The sequence below is a fragment of the Panthera pardus genome, unplaced genomic scaffold, assembly GCF_024362965.1.
Source record: "Panthera pardus isolate Hobbes unplaced genomic scaffold, ASM2436296v1 HiC_scaffold_27, whole genome shotgun sequence".
In the NCBI taxonomy this organism is placed as follows: domain Eukaryota; kingdom Metazoa; phylum Chordata; class Mammalia; order Carnivora; family Felidae; genus Panthera; species Panthera pardus.
The window spans coordinates 48,505,732-48,525,273 of NW_026526843.1; the positions used below are offsets into that span (position 1 = coordinate 48,505,732).

At 35.3% G+C, this 19,542-nt stretch overlaps 1 pseudogene; it reads right to left on the bottom strand.

Annotated features, from left to right (window-relative positions):
• Positions 1-1,488: 1,488 nt before the first annotated feature.
• LOC109257763 (melanoma-associated antigen D1-like) lies at positions 1,489-3,596 on the bottom strand (annotated as a pseudogene).
• Positions 3,597-19,542: the final 15,946 nt, after the last annotated feature.

The following is a 19,542-nucleotide window of genomic DNA, read 5'->3' on the forward strand; positions in this document are numbered from 1 at the left end:
GTCTTGCTTCAAGTTGACTACAGACTGATCAGGATGGTGGTTAGTGAAGTTTGGAGTGGCTGTGGCAATTTCTTAAAATAAAGTAACAATGAAATTTGTCGCATTGATTGACTCTTCCTTTCACCAATGATGTGTGTTGCTATGTGAAAGCATTTCACCCATGGTAGAACTTCTTTCAAAATTGGAGTCATTCCTCTAAAATCCTGCCACTTCTTTATCAACTAATTTTATGTAATATTCTAAATTATTTGTTGTCATTTCAACAATTTTCACAGCATTGTCACCAGGAGTAGATTTCATCTCAAGAAATCACTTCCTTTGCTCATCCATAAAAATTAACTCCTTACCTGTTAAACTTTCATTGTGAGATTGTAGGAATTCATCACACCTTCAGGCTCCACTTCTAATTTCACTTCTCTTGCTATTTTCACTACATTTGCAGTTACTTCCTCCACTGAAGTCTTGAACCCCTCAAAATACTCCATGAGGGTTGGAATCAACTTCATTCAAAATCCTGTTAATATTGATACTTTGACCTTTCACCATAAGTCAGAAAGGTTTTTTAATATATATTAAACATAATTTATCATCAAATTGGTTTCCATACAACACCCAGTGTTCATCCCAACAGGTACCCTCCTCAATACCCTTCACCCACTTTCCCCTCTCCTCCACCCTCCATCAACCCTCAATTTGTTCTCAGTATTTAAGAGTCTCTTATGGTTTGCCTCCCTCCCTCCCTCTCTGTAAATTTTTCCCCCTTCCACTCCCCCATGGTCTTCTGTTTAATTTCTCAGGATCCACATATGAGTGAAAACATATGGTATCTGTCTTTCTCTGCCTGCCTTATTTCACTTTAGCATAAAATGTTCTTAATGGAGTCCAGAATAGTGAATCCTTTCCAGAAGGTTTTCAACTTACTTTGTTTAGATCCATTAGAAGAATTATTATCTATGACAGCTATAGTCTCATAAAATATATCTCTTCAATAATAAGACTTGAAAGTCAAAATTACTCCTTGATTCATGGGCTGCAGAATGAATATTGTGTTAGGGGTATGAAAACAACATTAATCTCATTGTATATGTCCATCAGAGCTCTTGGGTGACCAGATGCATTGTCAATAAGCAGTAATATTTTTAAAGGATTTTTTTTCTGAGAAGTAGGTCTTAGAAGTGGCTTGAAATATTAAGTAAATCATGCTGTAAACAGATGTGCTGTCATTCGGACTATTTTGTTCTATTTATAGAGCACAGGCAGAATAGGCATTTTTTTTTTCACTTTGCAGTTTCAACTCTTATACCAAAGATTGACAGCACACAGAGAGAAGAAAAGCAACAAACAAGGAACATAAAACAAATTGATCTCACATGCTACTTTCAATCAACAGAACGTGGCTCTCTAGATAGCTGTGTTTAGAAGGAATCTGAGGCTTCAGCCTCACTTAGCAGAAAGACTACTGCAACTAATTATCAATATCCGCCAATTTCACTCAACCCAGAAGAAACCAATGACACCAAAGTTGGCAGAAAAAAATGGCATTGGCTGTACCACCAGGGCCAATAAAGAAGCCAGCAAAGGTCTGAGGAAATCTGGAGTGGGCATTCTGGTGGTATCTGGTCCAGAAGGTAAATGGGATTCTGGACCAGGGATCACCAAAATCTCCTTCCTCTGCCCAGATCAGCAGCCCGAACTCAATGTCATCCCAGCTCCTGGGCCCAGATACAGTCCCATCTGCAATCTCCACTCAGGTTTTCTCCTCATCCTGGTCCTCAGCCTCAGCTGCAGCAGCGTTCAGAACATTTAAGGCCTCTTTTTCAGCCTCCATGAATGATGCAGTCCAGTGGCAAGGATTTCTCTTCTGAACCTTTGCAATGAATCTCAGCACTTTCATCTCACTAGCTTTATGGTAGGAACAGAGGCCCCAGAGGAATTCATACTCCAGAGGGTTGCTGTTCAGCATTTGTCTGTAATCCAGGTACTTTTGCTTTACAAACTCATAAACGAGAAGTTTCCTTAGATCTCCAAGGAGAGAATATCTCACCCCAGAACTCGGTCCCATCTTGCTTAGTGTCTCCCAGAGGACAGCTTCACTGGCACAGTTGCCATTCATGAATATGATGCCCAATGCCACTAAGAGAACACCCAGCTTGGGTGTGTCTTTGTCCCCAGTGTGCCAGCCAGGGACTTGGGGGTTACTGAGAAGAATCTGCAGGTGCTCTTGTCAATCTCCTTCAGTTGAATCCCAAATTTCTTCTCCAGGATAAACATCAGTGCATTTATGGCTGATATCCCACAGCATTTCTGAGTGCTTGATGGGCACCTTGGTATAATATTTAAGCATCAAGTATTTAATCAACTTATTTGTTCTTTCCTGAAGAAGGGCCACATCTGGACATTGTGGGGAACCCAGGTTCTGTGATGCATGCTAGTTGGGAGAGGGGTGCAGATTCTGCCAGTCAGGTGAAATTGACCAATCAGTGGGGATACAGTCAGGTGGGAGTGGCCAGTCAGTGGGAAGTGGCCAATCAGGTGGCAGAAGACAGTCAGGTGGTAGTGGCCAATCAGGAGATCCTTACCAATCTGAAGGATGCTGCCCGCCTGGTGGGTTCTGCCAGGCCAGTGGGTTCAGCCAGACAACTGTACCAAGCCAGACAATGGGGTTCTGCCAAGAAACTGAGTTCTTCCAGGCTGGTGGGGTCTGTCATAGCTGGGAGGTTCTGATGTGCTGGTGGGGTCTGCCTGGCTGGCTGTTTTTGCCAGCCTGATGGGTTCTGCCAGGACAATTGGGTCTGCCAGAGCACATTGGAGGGTGCACCTGGCAGACCTCCAGGTACCTGCACCCTCCTGGTGCAGACCTCCAGGTCCCTGCAGCCAGTAGAACTTGCCTCTAATCCCCACTGCTATCCTTTTCTACATTCAAGGTATTAAACTTGTGTGTTTTCTTGTTCTAAATTATAGCCAAATTATACTCCTGGACTCCAGAGTCTGAGCCTCAGAACCATCTGCTGATATCTGTGGAGCTTGTTTAATGTTCTGGGTATGGGTATAAGCTTTTGGGGGCTTAGTGGTGTCATTCAAAGCCTTAAAGGCTGTCTTAGACTAAGTATTAACCATATCACTGGCTATGACAGAGAAGTTGTAGGTGGCACTTGGGTCAACTTTAATAGTGGTGTTCAAGGACTTAAAGGCCATCTTGGACTTGTTAGCTGTTAACTCACAGGTGGAAAATATCATAGGCTGCATTTTCAGAACTTTGGGTGACAACCTGGGACTTAAAGGCTGCCTTACATAGGACATTGGAAATCTCCTTGGCATTAAGAGCCTGAAAGAAACCATACACACGATTTGGGCCTTTTGTCGTGGCATTCTGAGCATTAAAACTGTTTTGGGCATAGTGGCAGCTGCTAAAACTCGAACAACAGCCATCTCACTGGCTGTTGGGGGCTGTGAACTCTGGGGACTAGCATTTGGCCCAGCTGCTGTGGCCTGGTTGGTAGGTGGATCCTCCGAACTCTGGATGCTCTCATAAGAGTCTGCATAAGTAAGGTGCTGTCTTCTATAGAGGCCTTGGCCTGCAAGTGGAGGAGGCCCATACCAACTCCATTTTCTGAGCCATGGCTCCTGTCCCTCTCGAAAGAGCAGAGCCTTGCCTCAGACTCAAAACCCAACCTCCTTGTTGCCTCCCTTATTCATCACTCAGAGAATTGAAATTCCCCTGATTGGTTTTCTGCAGCTGCACCCTCTCCTTGTCCAGTAGAAAATGCCAGTCAGTATCCCAGAACAGACATAATTTTTTTAAGCTTACTTATTTTTGAAGGAGAGAGAGACAGAGAGAGAGAGCAGAGAGTGAGAGCGAGCAGGGGAAGGGCAGAGAGAAAGGAAGAGAGAGGATCCAAGCAGGCTCTGCACTGTCAGTGTAGAGCCCAAAGGGAGTCTTGAACTCACGAACCTTGAGATCATGACCTGAGTCAAAATTGACAATGCCACTCAGGTATCACATGGTCCAAGAAGAATTCTAAGACACACACACACAAAATAAGGAATTCTGAAATGCAGAAGAGCTCAAGCTGCAGGACACTAATCAACGACGTTCCACTAGACAAGATTAATTTGCATTTATGTGGACAAGAATCATATGCATTATTATCATTTTTCAAAAATTTACAGAATTATAACATAGATAAGCACAGTGAAGCTAACTCAAATGGCAAAGCCAGAGGGAACATTGACTAATACTTTTTTTCACCCTAGAACACTCACTATCTTTCCCTTCCATTTCAAATTGTTTCACTTCAAAGACCCAATAGTTATGCCCAATAGCATCACATGACCAATGTGTCCCAGGTACACTCACCAGCACCACCTTCCCCCCATTCCCCATCATGGGGGTTGCTCCTAGAATCTCTGCAATCTCTGCAGATTGACCTTGATCAACTTGCCTTTAATGGAATCTTAAAAAACCATGTACTCCCAACACACATTTATTTATTTATTTATTTATTTATTTATTTACTTTGAGGGGGGGATAGTGCACACACATGTGAGAGAAGGGAAGAAACAGAGAGGGAGAGAGAAGATCCCAAGCAGGCTCTGTTCTGTCAGTGCAGAGCCCAACATGGGTCTCAATGTCACAAACTGTGAGATCATGACCTGAGGCGAAATCAACAGTCAGAAACTTACACGACTGACCCACACAGGAATTCCTTTTTCTCCTTTCTTTTTTTTCAGAAATAGAATTTAGTGATTCATCACTTACACCTAACACCCAGAGTTGATCCGAAAATGTGTCCCCCTTAATGCCCCTTGCCTATTTAGCCCATCCACCCACCCAACACCTCTCCAGCAACCCTGTTTATTCTCTGTATTTAAGAGTCTCTTATGGTTTGTCTCCCTCTCTGTCTTTATCTTATTTTTGCTTCCCTTTGCCTTATGTTCTTCTGTTTTGTATCTTATCTGCTTTTTATCTTAAATTCCACATATGAGTGTAGTCATATGATATTTGTCTTTCTCTGACTGTTTTATTTCACTTAGCATGATACAGTCTAGTTAATCTACATTGTTGCAAATGGCAAGGTTTCGTTCTTTTTGATCACTGAGTAATATCCCATTGTATGTATATATATACCATTCTTCTTTATCCATTCATCAATGGGTGGTCATTTGGTCTCTTTCCATACCTTTGCTACTGTTTATAGTGCTGCTATAAACATTGGGGTGCATGTGCCCATTTGAAACAATACTCCTGTATCCTTTGGATATACACCTAGTAGTGCAATTACTGGGTCATAGGGTAGTTCTATTTTTAAATTTTTTTGAGGAACCTCCATACTATTTTCCAGAGTGGCTACACCAGTTTGCATTCCCACCAGCAGTGCAAAAGGGTTCCTCTTTCTCTGCATCCTTGCCAACATCTGCTGTTGCCTGGGTTGTTCATTTTAGCCATTCTGATAGGTGTGAGATGGTATCTCATTGTGGTTGCAATTTCATTTGATGATGAGAGTGATGTTGAGCATTTTTTTCATTTGTCTGTTAGCCATCTGGATGTCTTCTTTGTAAATTGTCTATCCATGCCTTTTGCACATTTCTTCACTGAATTATTTGCTTTTGGGGTGTTGAGTTGGTAAGTTCCTTATATATTTTGGATACTAACCTTTTATCTGATATGTCATTTGCAAATATTTTCTCCCATTCCATCAGTTGCCTTTTAGTTTGCTGATTGTTTCCTTCACTTTGCAGAAGTTTTTATCTTGATAAATTCCTAGTAGTTCATTTTTGCTTTTGTTTCCCTTGCCTCTGGAGACATGTCAAGTAAGAAGTTGCTACAGCCAAGGTCAAAGAGGTTGTTGCCTGTTTTCTCCTCTAGGATTTTTATGGATTCCTGTGTTACATTTAGGTTTTTCATCCATTTGAGTTTATTTTCATGTATGGTGTAAGGAAGTGGTCCATGTTCATTCTTCTGCATGTCGTTGTCCAGTTTTCCCAACACCATTTGCTGAAGAGACTTTTTTTTCCATTGGATATTCTTTCCTACATTGTCAATATATAGTTGGCCATGAATTTGTAAGTCCATTTGTGGGTTCTCTATTCTGTTCCATTGATCTATAGGTCTGTTTTGTGCCAGTACCATACTGTTTTGATGATTACAGCTTTGTAATACAACTTGAAGTCCGGAACTGTGATGCCTCCAGCTTTTGTTTTCTTTTTCAGGATTGGTTTGGCTATTCAGGTTCTTTTATGGATCCATACAAATTTTAGGATTGTTTCTTCTAGCTCTGTGAAGAATGCTGGTGTTATTTTGATATGGGTTGCATTGAATATGTAGATTTCTTTGGGTAGTATCGACATTTTGACAATATTTTTTCTTTGAATCCATGAACATGGAATGTTATTCCATTTCTTTGTGCCAGAATAAACATAATTCTTAAGGCCTCTAGGATTTTTGGAATTAGCATTGGCTTCAACTTAAAGTCACCAGCGGCATTACCCCTTAAGAAGAGAGTCAGCTTGTCATTTTAAAGCCAGGCATTGGCTTCTCCTTTCTAGGTATGAAAATCCTAGATGGTGTCTTCTTCCAGTAGAAGGCTGTTTTGAAAATCTGTTATTGAGTGTAGTCACCTTTATTAATTATCTTAGCTAGATCTTCTGGATAACTCACTGCACATTCTACATCTACATCTACTTGAAGCATTTGCTGTTTCACCTTGCACTTTTATGTTAAGGACATGGCTTCTTTCCTTAAACCTCATGAACCAACCTCTGCTAGCTTCAAACTTTTTCTTTTGCAGCTTCTCCACCTCTTCATGGAATTAAAGAGAGTTAGGGCCTTGCTGTGGATTAGGCTTTGGCTTAAGGGAATATTGGAGCTGGCTTGATCTTCTATCCAGACCACTGAAATTTTTCCATATCAGCAATAAAGATGTTTCTCTTTCTTATCATTTGTGTGTTCACTAGAGTAATACTTTTAATTTCCTTTAAAAACTTCCCTTGCATTTATAACTTGGCTAACTGTTTGACCCAAGGGGCCTAGCTTTCAGCCTTTCTTGGTTTTTGATATGCCTTCCTCACTAAGCTTAATCATTTTAAGCTTCTGATTTAAAATGAGAAACATATGATTTGTCCTTTCACTTGAACACATAGAGGTCATTGTAAGGCTATTAATTGGCCTAGTTTCAATATTGTTCCTCCGGGAATTGGACGAACTGAGGAGAGGGAGTGAGATAGAGGAACAGCCAGTCAGTGGAGAAGTCAGAAAACACACACAATATTTATTAAGTTCACCATCATATACAGGTGCAATTTGTGTCATAACAAAGCAGTTACAATAGCAATATCAATAATCACTGATCACCATAACAATACAATAATTAAATAGTCTGAAATATTGTGAGCATTACCCAAATGCAACACAGATATGAAGTTAGCAATTTTGGGAAAAAATGGCACCAATACACTTGTTCAAAGTAGGGTTGCCACAAACTTTAATTTGTAAAATATGCATTACCTGCAAAGTGTAATCAAAGTGCAATAAAACAAAGAATGTTTGTAATTCCAAAGTGGAACATTGTTTTGTATAGGAGGGGTCCCTTTTAAGTCTTGTACTGATGGCATGTATTGGTCGGTTATATTTTAACCCTTTTGTGAAATTATATCTTGTTTAAAGTTGCTTATTATCATTTTTTAGGTAATACTTAGACTATTCAGAGAGATTACTTAATTTACTGGTTGCTGTGCAATGTGATGCCAAGTTCTAATGTGTTAAGTACCGTTAAAAAGGCTTGCCTTTCTTACAGTTTTTCATGAGACACTTTGTACCACCCACACCACTTTTGTAATTGCAAAATCTAGAAAATACCTTATATGTATATGGTAAACAGTTACTAGTCAAACCAGTAGATGAATTTCTATTCAGACTTGTTTCTTTTATATCATCTTTATTTTGTTTTATTTTTTTTTTATCTTTACATTTTTATTTTTATTTATTTTTATTTTTTTTTATTTTTTTTTTATTTTTTAATATATGAAATTTACTGTCAAATTGGTTTCCATACAACACCCAGTGCTTATTTTGTTTTAAAATAAGTTGTGGAGGGACAAGTCAAACATGTGCAAGTCACTGATCAACCTATTTCTCAACTAATGAAAAATGTCTCCTGTGCTTACAATTATTATAAATTATTGTGATAAGGACAAGTAACAACAACGTTACTCAATCCGATAAAAGAAATCACTAGAACTGAATGACAAAGCACCATAGTACATTTTTTCCTGAAATCCATTAACCTCACTCATATGAAACTTACCAAAGAATTTATTTTGATGTAAATACACATTTTTTTCTCTAAATGTTTAGTTTTGAGACAGGCAGAGAGCAGGGGAGGGGCAGAGAGAGACAGAGGATCTGAAGCAAGCTCTGTGCTGACAGCAGAGAGCCCAATATGGGGCTCCAATTCATGAACCACAAGATCATGACCTGAGCCAAAGTCAGATGCTTAATTGACTGAGCCACCCAGGCACCCCCACATTTCTTTTATTGGTAGTTACTGTGCCTCATATTCTATTAAATGTATTCCACACATATGGAGAAGTTAGGTGGCCCAGAAATTAAGTATCTATCCTGTCTTTGATAATATAATACCTCTCTGGAAAATAAAGAGGTCATTGATGATGGTAATCTGAGATTCAATAAGGTAGTTTTTGAAAATAGTGGATAAGATTTAGGGTCTCATTCATAAAACAGAAAGTGTTTCATTTCAAAGATGATTGAAAGGGAATGACCAGCCCTCACGTGATAAACATTTAACTCACAATTTTTCCTCCTGTCCTCAATTCATGAATATTAAATCAACTTGTCCTCTACTACTGTAAGAAAACAAATGCTTGTTGATTGGTTTATGAGAAAATGTATTCCCTACAGGTGTCCATTAGTTTTTTTTTTTTTTTCATACTAATGTAAGCTAAAATATATTTTTCACTTGAAATTCTAGGGCAGAATTTTCAATACCCTAGTGTTAATGCCTGCAACATCACTGTTCTGAAACTATTCCTACTTATGTTTTTCTACTCTACATTGAACATCTTATGGGAAAATACATCTGTGGAACACCACAATAGTTGTTCTGTATCTGCTGGTAATCTATACTAGTATTTCAAGAAGACTACATTCAGAAGTAGTGTTATAGGGACTCTTAAGGGAATACTTCTGTCCAAAATAGGATAGAAAGTAATGACAACAGCAACCAAAAAAAAAGAAAAAAATGTGTGTATATATATATATATATATATATATATATATATATATACAATTACTTTTATATATATATAAAAGGAAACTCTTTCATACATTAATTTAATTTTTCATGATGTTAAAACAATACGTTGAAAAATAAGAACTTCAACTAACCGGTTGTTTGCTCATTCCACATGAGTACAAATAATCAGGTCAACAATTCCCCAAATATTGACTTAACTTGCCCTTTTGAATTCCAGAACAGATACGTTTGTTATACAGAAGGGGTAAGAAATTATAGTTTCAGATTATTTTGGGGTAACATTGGATCAATGTCATTCTCCAACTATAAAAACTTAATGATGTATGCTTTGTGTATAATTACTCTGTAATTTAGTGCTTCTGGCACCTCTACCACTTCCACTTATTCCATATATATGACTCCCAATGTGGATAATCAAAGTCCTCTGAAAATAATTGGCCAAAGTAGTTCCTTTAAGTAGACATTATAATGTCTAAGTAGACATTAGAAACAAATTTGTAAAATTAAAAATAGCAATATTTTTACTGCTTTTGATAAGCATTGTTATTTCATTGAGTAATCAACTAAAAATTACTTAGTTCTCTTTTTATCTGGACACTCTCTGGACCCATCCCCCTACACGCATGTGCGTGCGCATACACATGCACACACACACATACAGACATAAAATCTTAATCACATAATGCAACTGTATCTGGAGTACCACTTCTCATCCACAGAAATAATTATAATCATTTTAAGCAGCGTACAGCCAGTAACCCCTGCTATACCCCTTTGGACAATGTAACTATTCACATATTTAAAAAAATTCAGGACTTATCATGTAAGAAGAATACCACAGAGAATAATAAATTTCTTAAGAAATTCAAGGGGGAAACACTACAAAAAGTCAGGTAATAGGAGGGCTGGCTTTATTTGCATATGTTTATAGAAGTGACTAATCAGGACCCATTTAGTTCCAAGTAGCAAGAATCAACTCAAATTAAGTTAAATTAACACTGAGAATATAGTTAGCTCATATAGCTTAAAAGAATGCTGGAGAAGCTACAAATGGATGGAGGAATCCCAAAAACCAGGACTTCAGGGCCTAGAAACAGAGTCAAATATATTAATGTTTATATATGTGTATATATACACATATGTATGTATATATACACACATATATGTGTATGTATACACATATATATGTATATTATGTTTATATATAGGGTATAATACATGTATATATGCTAATATTTAGATATATGGTATATACTAATGTAGTCTATATATGTAACATATACAATATATTATATCTATCTATCTATCTAAATATACCTATCTATTGATAAGGTGTATTTTGATTAGCCAGGAAATTTTCATTTTCATTTTGAAATACCTAACATTGTCCAATACAAACACACAGTGACAGGGCGCCTCGGTGGCTCAGTTGGTTAAGCATCTAACTCTTGATTTTGGCTCATGTTATGATCTCACAGTTGTTAGATCGAGCTCTGCATTGAGGTCTGAGCTGACAGTGTGGAGCCTCCTTGGGATTCTCTCTCCTTCACTCTCTACCCCTCTCCCACTCATGCTTTCTTCCTGTCTCTGTCAAAATTAAAACAAAACAAAACAAAACAAAATAAATACACTGTGACCTTGCTGTACAGCTGCTTGGAATATTTCAAGTGCTGAGTGTTGATTCTTAGAGTACTTTCAGGCTAGATCTGTGAGGGAAAGCAAAAAAAAAAAAAAAAAAAAAAAAGAACTAGACAATAGAGATTTCTCATTGAGCGAGAAAAACAATGGTATGACCCAGAAAGTATTAAGTTGATTAAAGAACTTAAACCAATATCTAGCACTTAGTGAGTGTCAGATAAATATTAATTCTTACCCTGTGCTTTTAATAATTCATCTCATTTATTCCTTACAATATCCCCCAAATAGAAAGTTTCATTTTACAAATGAGGAAATTGGAATGCCAAGAAAATTTTGCAAGGTCATACAGCTTATAAATGAATTATTCATCTAGGTTTGGAACCCAGGCATGTTTTTTTTTCTCAAATCTATTGTGTTATACTACTTGTCAAAACAGTGCCTTATAGTAGAATTTTAAATTATGCTATTATTTTTGAGGTAAGTTTGTTTATGTAAATAGATTTAGAATAATGGCATGGATATTTTATCTTCAGTATTTATATTTATTTCAAGTTCAATGACATACAAAAGCAAAACAAAAGTGAGTATATGTAACTCTTTAAACTGTTTAAATGTGACCCATAGGAAGAAATGCATTTTACACTATGACCAGTAAACATGTGTTTTTTATTTATACAACTGAAATCAAAATTTTATAAAGCAATATCTACCTTATCACATGCGATATAATTTTGTATGTTATATTCAATTTTATTACTAAAAAAATAGTGATGGCAATGACCAATTAAATTGATTTCTTAACTCATTAATAGGTTGTGATCTACAGTTTGATAAATACTCATTTAGACAATGATGGTTTATACATTCATGCCTATTTTTTCTAGCTCTTAAGCATAATTGGAGAAGTATTAGCTTTAACTGAAAGGAAAAAAAGAAACCGAAAGCCCCCACTCTCAAAGGTTGTAGTCAGGATTCACTCTTCTTAAGGAAGCAGGCAGTGACAGCATCTCACAAGTGTTGCTCCCTCAAGCAGTTTCTCCTCACTCAACCTTCTTTAACCAGCTACAATCCCAGATCTTTTTCTACTTGTCTGGAAGGTAAGTCTTTTGCTACTTACACTCCACATTAACACCAATCTTAACCAAGTTACCAAATTCTATCCATTGGAAGTGGAAGTTATAAAATGGGGGAGGAAAGCAGTGCCACAATAAAATTTAACAAAAATATGTCAGAAAAACACAGGAAAAAATGGCAGTAAATATATTGGCTTCCATACACAATCTCAGGCCACTGGTGTCAACAGTAGACTCTATGATTATTAAATAGTAACTACTCTAGTGGAGAATTTATAGGCATAACTAAGTATGAGCCAACCTGTTTTGTCCTTTTTTTTCTTTCTTTTTTTTTAATGTTTATTTTTGAGAGAGTGCAAGTGGGGAAGGGGTAGAGAGAGGAGGACACAGGATCCGAGGTGGGCTCTGAGCTGACAGCAGTGAGCTCTAGGTGGGGCTGAAATTCATGAACCATGAGATCATGACCTGAGCCAAAGTTGGACAGTCAACCGACTGAGCCACCCAGGTGCTCCTGCCTTTGTTTTCTTAATATTTTGATGGACTTGCTATAAATTCTCTTTTCCCTGAAGGCAGAACAAAAACTAACTGATAATCAAAATTTTTTATTACACCTTCCATATAGCGTATGTTGAAAAATAAATGGTGTCTAACACATTTTTCCTACTAGTTCAAGCTACTTTTTATATTTTAGGTTTCCTTTGTTATTACATATAAGCAACAACCATTGTTGAAAGATAAACTGGAGATACTGGAGGTATCTAGTTGGTGGTTTTTCCAATAAAAGATACTCGTTTTGTTCTCCTTCCCAATCCATATCTTCCCTAGTTTGCTCTTCAGCATATAAAATAAAATATTACTAATGATAAATTATTAATATTTGATTCATTTTATGAACTTTACTATTTTTCTTCCAAATCATTATTTTATTCTATTTTTAAATTTTGGTACCATGTTTGAAAACATAAATATACTAAATTACTTTAAAATAAAAGATTCTGAACATTTGTTTTCTGAAAACTGGTGTGGAGTAATAAGGCTATACTGAGCTTTTAGCATATAACAATAATTAATAAACAGCTGACATAGATAATGACAGCCATACAGTAAAACCAAATACAAATAAGAGAACACCAAAGGCTTTCTGGAAGACAATGATTTTATTGCACCGAGAGCAAAGTAACTTTATACATGTGAAAAATTACTTTTAATGATATAAAAAGAAAGTGAACCTCCATTTAATAAACAGTAAACTTTCCCAAGTGCAATACAAAACTATTATCAGTCTTAGTCCTTTCTTAAAATTATTCTTCAAAGAATAAAAAACAGACAAATTGAGATTTAACTGTAAGAATTTTCTCAAATCTTTATTTTGCCTTGAAATTTTATCTCTTATACTACATCTTCTTCCTGTAACAAAGTACACATATAAGGAAAAAAGAGATTCATTAGCCTTTTAGACACACAAACCTGACAAAAGTCCCCAAAGAATCCTACATAAAACAAGAGAATAGTTATATAAATCATTTATATAAATAAATGTCTACTCTTGTTTCCTATTACAGGAAGCCTTGTACTGTTGACTGAGCTCCAGATAAAGAAAAGAGGTATAAAAACATCTCTTCCCACATGGCAATGTCTATTGCTCCTAATATAAAGAAAATAGCTAACTCGTTTAATGAAGATGACCTAGTTTTATTTGTTAGGAAATAAGGACTCATTATTTTTACTCCTGGGATATGACACATTCTGGTATGGGCAGCTTCCAGATTATGTCAGCACCTGCCAATACCAGTTAGTAAATTGGGTAAATATTGACAACTTTTTGAACATCTGTGATTGCTATTACTTTTCCCAAGACATGTACTCAAAAACTTCCTCAAAATTCATGACAAACCAATGTTAAATGCATTTAATGATGTGATTGTTGTTATTCTGATTTTCTAAATCTGAATGTTTATATATCCTTGGAGGTTCTTTTCTTAGCTCCTGGAGACAGATTTTTTTTTTGTAAATAAACTGTATTTTTGGATAATTTTTGACTTACAGAATTATGGCAAAGATAGTACAGAGAATTCCTATGTATCACACACACAGACTACTCTATTACTAATATATTAGAATGGTACATTGGTTACAATTAATCAACCAATATTAAACATTTTTATCAATTAATATCCAATCTTTATTCAGATTCCCTTAGTTTTCATCTACTGTCTTTTTCTTCCAGAATATCCCATCCAGGATATCACTTTACATTTAGTTTTCATGACCCTTTAGGCTACTCTTGGTGGTGACAGTGCCTCAAAATTTCCTTTTTTCTCCCTATCCTTGACAGTTTTGAGCAGTACTGGTCAGATATTTTGTAAAATGTCCACCAGTTGGAATTTGTTTGATTTATTATTATTATTATTATTATTATTATTAAACTGTTTATTTTTCTTGGGATGAAAGACCACAGAGGGAAGATGCCATGATCATCATATCTTACCAAAGATCAAACTTTCTCAGTGTTAGGTACTACAAGATACTCCATGATCATCTACAGTCCTCCCCCAGTCCTATAATTAGTCATTCCTTCAAGAAGCCTTGTTCCTCTTATTGGAGAATGGTCTTAGAACTAAAACCTGTGTGTTCTCATTGCTACTGGGGTGCCATTAGGTATAGCTTCTCTTTACTGACAAGAAAGAAAATATATGTGTGTATGATAATTATTTTATAAATAATACATATTTGTATATGTATCCATCTGTATGTATATTAAGCCACTGATGTCTCCATCATCATACTGAGGGCTCCAAATCTAATCCATTACTACTTAAATCATTTTAGTTTCCTTCCTTGATTATTTTTAAACTTGCACTCCAACAAAAAACTCACTCTTACCACCAGCAATACATTTACTTGATACTTGATTGTTAAATTCTGTATATATGTATTGTAGTATCTGAATTGATAACTTGGATACTTGTGGGAAAATGTTTTATCAAGTACATTGTTTATGTGCAGTTGCTTTTGCTTTTAGTCTTACGGACCCTATTATTTCCAAAGTTATTTAAGTCGGCAATTTATTGTCTCACCTCCTTTAGTGAGATTTCACAATACATTTATAATACATTTAGATTCTTTTGCCATATTTTCCATCCATCCTGGAATGTATACATTAAAAATTATTCTTTGTACTGTAAAAATTTGTTGGTTTTGGCAAATGTCTTGCATTCACCATTACAGTACCATATAAAATAGTTTCACTGCCTTAAAAAATCTCTTGTGCTTTACTTAATAAACATCCCCAAACCCCAGACAACCAAGGACTTGTTTACCCTCTCTATAGTTTTATCTTTTCCAGAATGTCCTAAAATTGTAATTGTACAGTATAGAAGTACAGTATGGAAGTACAGACTGGTTTCCATTACTTAGAAATGGGCATTTAGTAGCCATTTATGGTTTTTTTTTATACTTTGATAGCTCCTTTCTTTTAGTCACTGAAAAATATTCCAATGTATAGGTGTATCAGAGTTTGTTGTCCATTCACCTACTGAAGGACTTTTGTTGCTTCCAGTTTTGGGTTATTATGAAGAAAGCTACTATAAACATTCATGTGCAAGTTTTCTTTGTGGACATAAGTTTTTGAATCAATTTGTTCAATGCCTAGGAGTGCAACTGCTGAATCATATGGCATAATTTAGCTTGGGAAGAAACTGCCAAATTGTCTTCCAAAGTAGCTGTATCATTTTGCATTCCTATCAGCAATGAATGATAGTTCTTGTGCTCTGCATCCTCACCAGCAGTTGTTATTGTCAGTTTTTGTATTTTAACCATTCTTGTTAATGGATTGTAATAGTATTTCATTGGGTTAATTTGCAATTCCTTAATGACGAATAATGTGGAGTATCTTTTCATGTGCTTATTTTCCATGTGTATCTCCCTTTTTTGTCTTGTTTTCATCTGGATTTGATCCCAAGAATTAGGAAATATTCCCTCTGTTTTTATTTTCTGAAATATATTGTGGAAATCTGGCACCATTTATTTTTTAAATGTTTGATAGAATTCACCAGTAAAATCATCTGACCCTGTTAATTATGTGTTTTAAAGTTTATTAATTATTGATTTACTCTTTACTAAATATATAGATACTAGAAATATAATTATAGATACTAGATATAGTTATAAATATTGATATATTTAGATTATCTATTTCTTCTTGTGTGAATTATAATTTGTGTTTTTTGAGGAATTTGTTTACTTCATCTAAATTATCAAAATTGTGGATATAGGGTGTTATATTTAAGTAATGAAGCACTGGGTTCTATTCCTGAAACCAATACTACACTGTATGTTACCAAATTGAATTCATATAAATACATTTTTAAAAATTATGGACATAAATCGAATTTATATTTTTTTACTTCTTTATTTTTTTTAAATTTTTATTTACCTTTGAGGGAGAGAGAGAGAGACAGAGCACAAGCGGGGGAGGAAGAGAGAAATAGAGGGAAACACAGAATCCAAAGCAGGCTCCAGGTTCTGAGCTGTCATCACAAAGCCCAACACGGGGCTCGAACCCATGAACTGCAAGATCATGATCTGAGCTGAAGTTGGAAGCCCAACCAACTGAGCAACCCAGGTGCCCCTACTATTCTTTTAATGTCAATCTATGTCTTCTCTCTTTTTTACTTGGTTAGCCTGGCTAGAGGTTTACCCATTTCTTTTTATATTTTCAAAGAACTAGCTTCTGTTTCATTGATTTTCTCTAGGATTTTTTTTTATGTTTTCAATCTCATTGATTTCTGCTCTGAATTTTATCATATTTTTCTGATTGTTTTAGAATTAACTTGTTATTCTTAATTATATAATTAATTTTAGACATTTGTTATTTTCGAATAGATACATGTAATACTATAATCTTACCTCTAAATACTAATTTTGCTGCATCTCTCAAATTTTGATAAAGTGTATTTTCATTTTAATTCAGTTTAAAATGTTTTTTAATGGGATTGCTTCTTTGCCCCATATGTAGAAGTATGCTAAGGTCCAAATATTTGGTAATTTTCCAGCTATCTTTCTGTTATTGATTTCTACTTTAATTTCAATGTAGACTGATAACATACTTTGTATTACTTCTATTCTTTTAAACTTTGTTAAGGTGTCTTTTATGGCCTAAAATATGGTCTGTCTTGGTGAATGTATAATATTTTATAAATGTCAAATACATTCAGTTTATTGATAATGCTATCCAGGTAAACTGTATCTTTACTGATTTTCTGCCTGCTTGATCTACCAATTACTGAAAAAGGGATGTTGAATTTAACTATAATAGTGAATTTCTTTCTTTCTCCCTGCAATTCTCTTAAGTTTTTGCTTCACGTGTTCTTAGGCTCAAACACATTGTTAGTTTCAAGTTTGGGAAGTATCACTTTAGAAAAATTACATAAAGCTATAAAATAGTATAAGTGTGAAAAATTAATGGCAATACATAAATTGTATCATTTGGTTTACCTAAATTGGTTGTAAATTACTGAGCTCCTGATTGTGGGTCTTTTTTTTAAGCATTGTAAAAGGTTTATGCAATTTCTGGTAGTTAAGACTAAGATATATTCCTTAGCTACAGAGCTTGCTCTCCCTCAGTTTTGTCTTGTTTTATAAATACATTGATTTCTTGCCATTTTCCTTAAAATTAAAAAAAAATCCACATGTTTGAATGAAAAGTATGTCCTTCCCCCAGGTTTCTGAGATAACACTCTACTATGATATGATTTCCCCTGGATGGTAGGTAATCCTTTGTTATATATATTAAAAAAAAAAGTCTGGTGCATTTCACAATGAGTACTCATACCCTCCCTCTGCTAAAGCCAAGCGGTACTTTTTCTCATTACTGTACTGTAAGAACCTGGTAGTATTTCTGGAGATATCGGTCAAAAATATGTAAGGATACCACTCCCACAAGTTTCTCATTCTCGTGAAATCCACATTCAGCCTCCAGCAATTTATTAAAATTACTATTTAAGTGATCCTACATGTTTATGGCTCTAGTAGCTTCTGTTCTAGGTAAACAGATCTTGGCTCTGACTCTCTAGATTCACCTATATCTCCAGATTTGTGGGGTATAGGTTACCCTGCTACCTCAATTTTATGATATATCCAAGAAAAGTTTTCTCTTACTGTAAGGACAGGACTTATGACTCCAATCTCTCTACATGTTGGAACTGAAACTGGAAGTTCTCTGCGGGATATATTTTACAAATTGTTTATACTATTCACAAGTCTATTACAAAACATGCTTACATACATCTAAAAATATGTTCAGGGGCACCTGTGTGGCTCAGTCAGTTAAGCATCCAACTTCAGCTCAGTTCATGATCTCAGGGTTCATGAGTTTGAGCCCTGTGTCAGGCTCTATGGTGACAGCTCAGAGCCTGAAGCCTGCTTTGGATTCTGTGTCTCTGCTTGCACTCTGTCTCTTTCTCTATCAAAAATAAATAGACGTTTAAAAAATGTTGAAATACAATAGAAAATATCTTCCTACTAGAGAGAATGCTGTTTCTATTTCAAAAGGCCAAATAAAATATAGGGTATTTTTACATTCATAGGTGTGGAAATTATAAGAATGAATTCTATTTTAGTACTATAGAATTGGTAAGCAAAATAATTCATTTTCTAGGCTTCTATGTAGTGGACATAATATCAATTGTTGATAAGTAATGCCCTTACATTCCAACCAGAATAATATTTAAACTGTACATTTCTCTTTAAAGTTCCACTCCCACATTAAATTTCATAGAATGAATTATTTTAGGGAATACTGCTACCCAATCTGAGGTATGTATTTTAATCATTAAGATAAGTTTTTCCCTCATTAACCCCCCCTCACTAAACAAGCTATATATGGTTTTGATAGCAAACACAAGAGGGTATTTTTTAACTCATAAACTGTCATACAAGAGAAAATTAAATTTAACAAAAGTCCTGTTGCTTATTATTAAAACTTAGGAAGAGAGTCAATACATTTTAGAAAGCCAAAATCAGCTCTATTTTCTTAAAAAAATAAAATAAAATAAACAAGAAATACCCCATGTAGCACTTCTTTCTTTCAACAATTTATATCCCTCCCATGATAAAAGAGCATGGTTTGAAGAATCAATAGGCAATTTTTCTGTATTCTCTTACTCAAAGTCTGGATTACTTAAGGAAAGCTACTTATTTTATATTATTTGGCATAAATCAAAAACTATTTTCACCATTTTTTCTTCATTGAATTTGTGGCATAAGCTGAGTTATTTAATTTTATGTATTTGTAGCAGTATTAAAATAGAAAAATATAGTAATTTGGAGTTTAAAAAGCCTTATTTTACACCAGCTTCCTCATTTTATACTGATGGAAACTAAGGTCCAGAAATATTAAATGATTCTTTTTATAAAAAGAAACTATTGCTCAATCACAAAATAATTCTAATCAATATTGCATTAAAGAGGCTGGATTTAGTGAACTGGTGAAAACTGTTTTTTTTTTTTAATCTAACCATTTAAGGCTTCTGGAAATGGTCTTAAGGGTGAACAGAAAA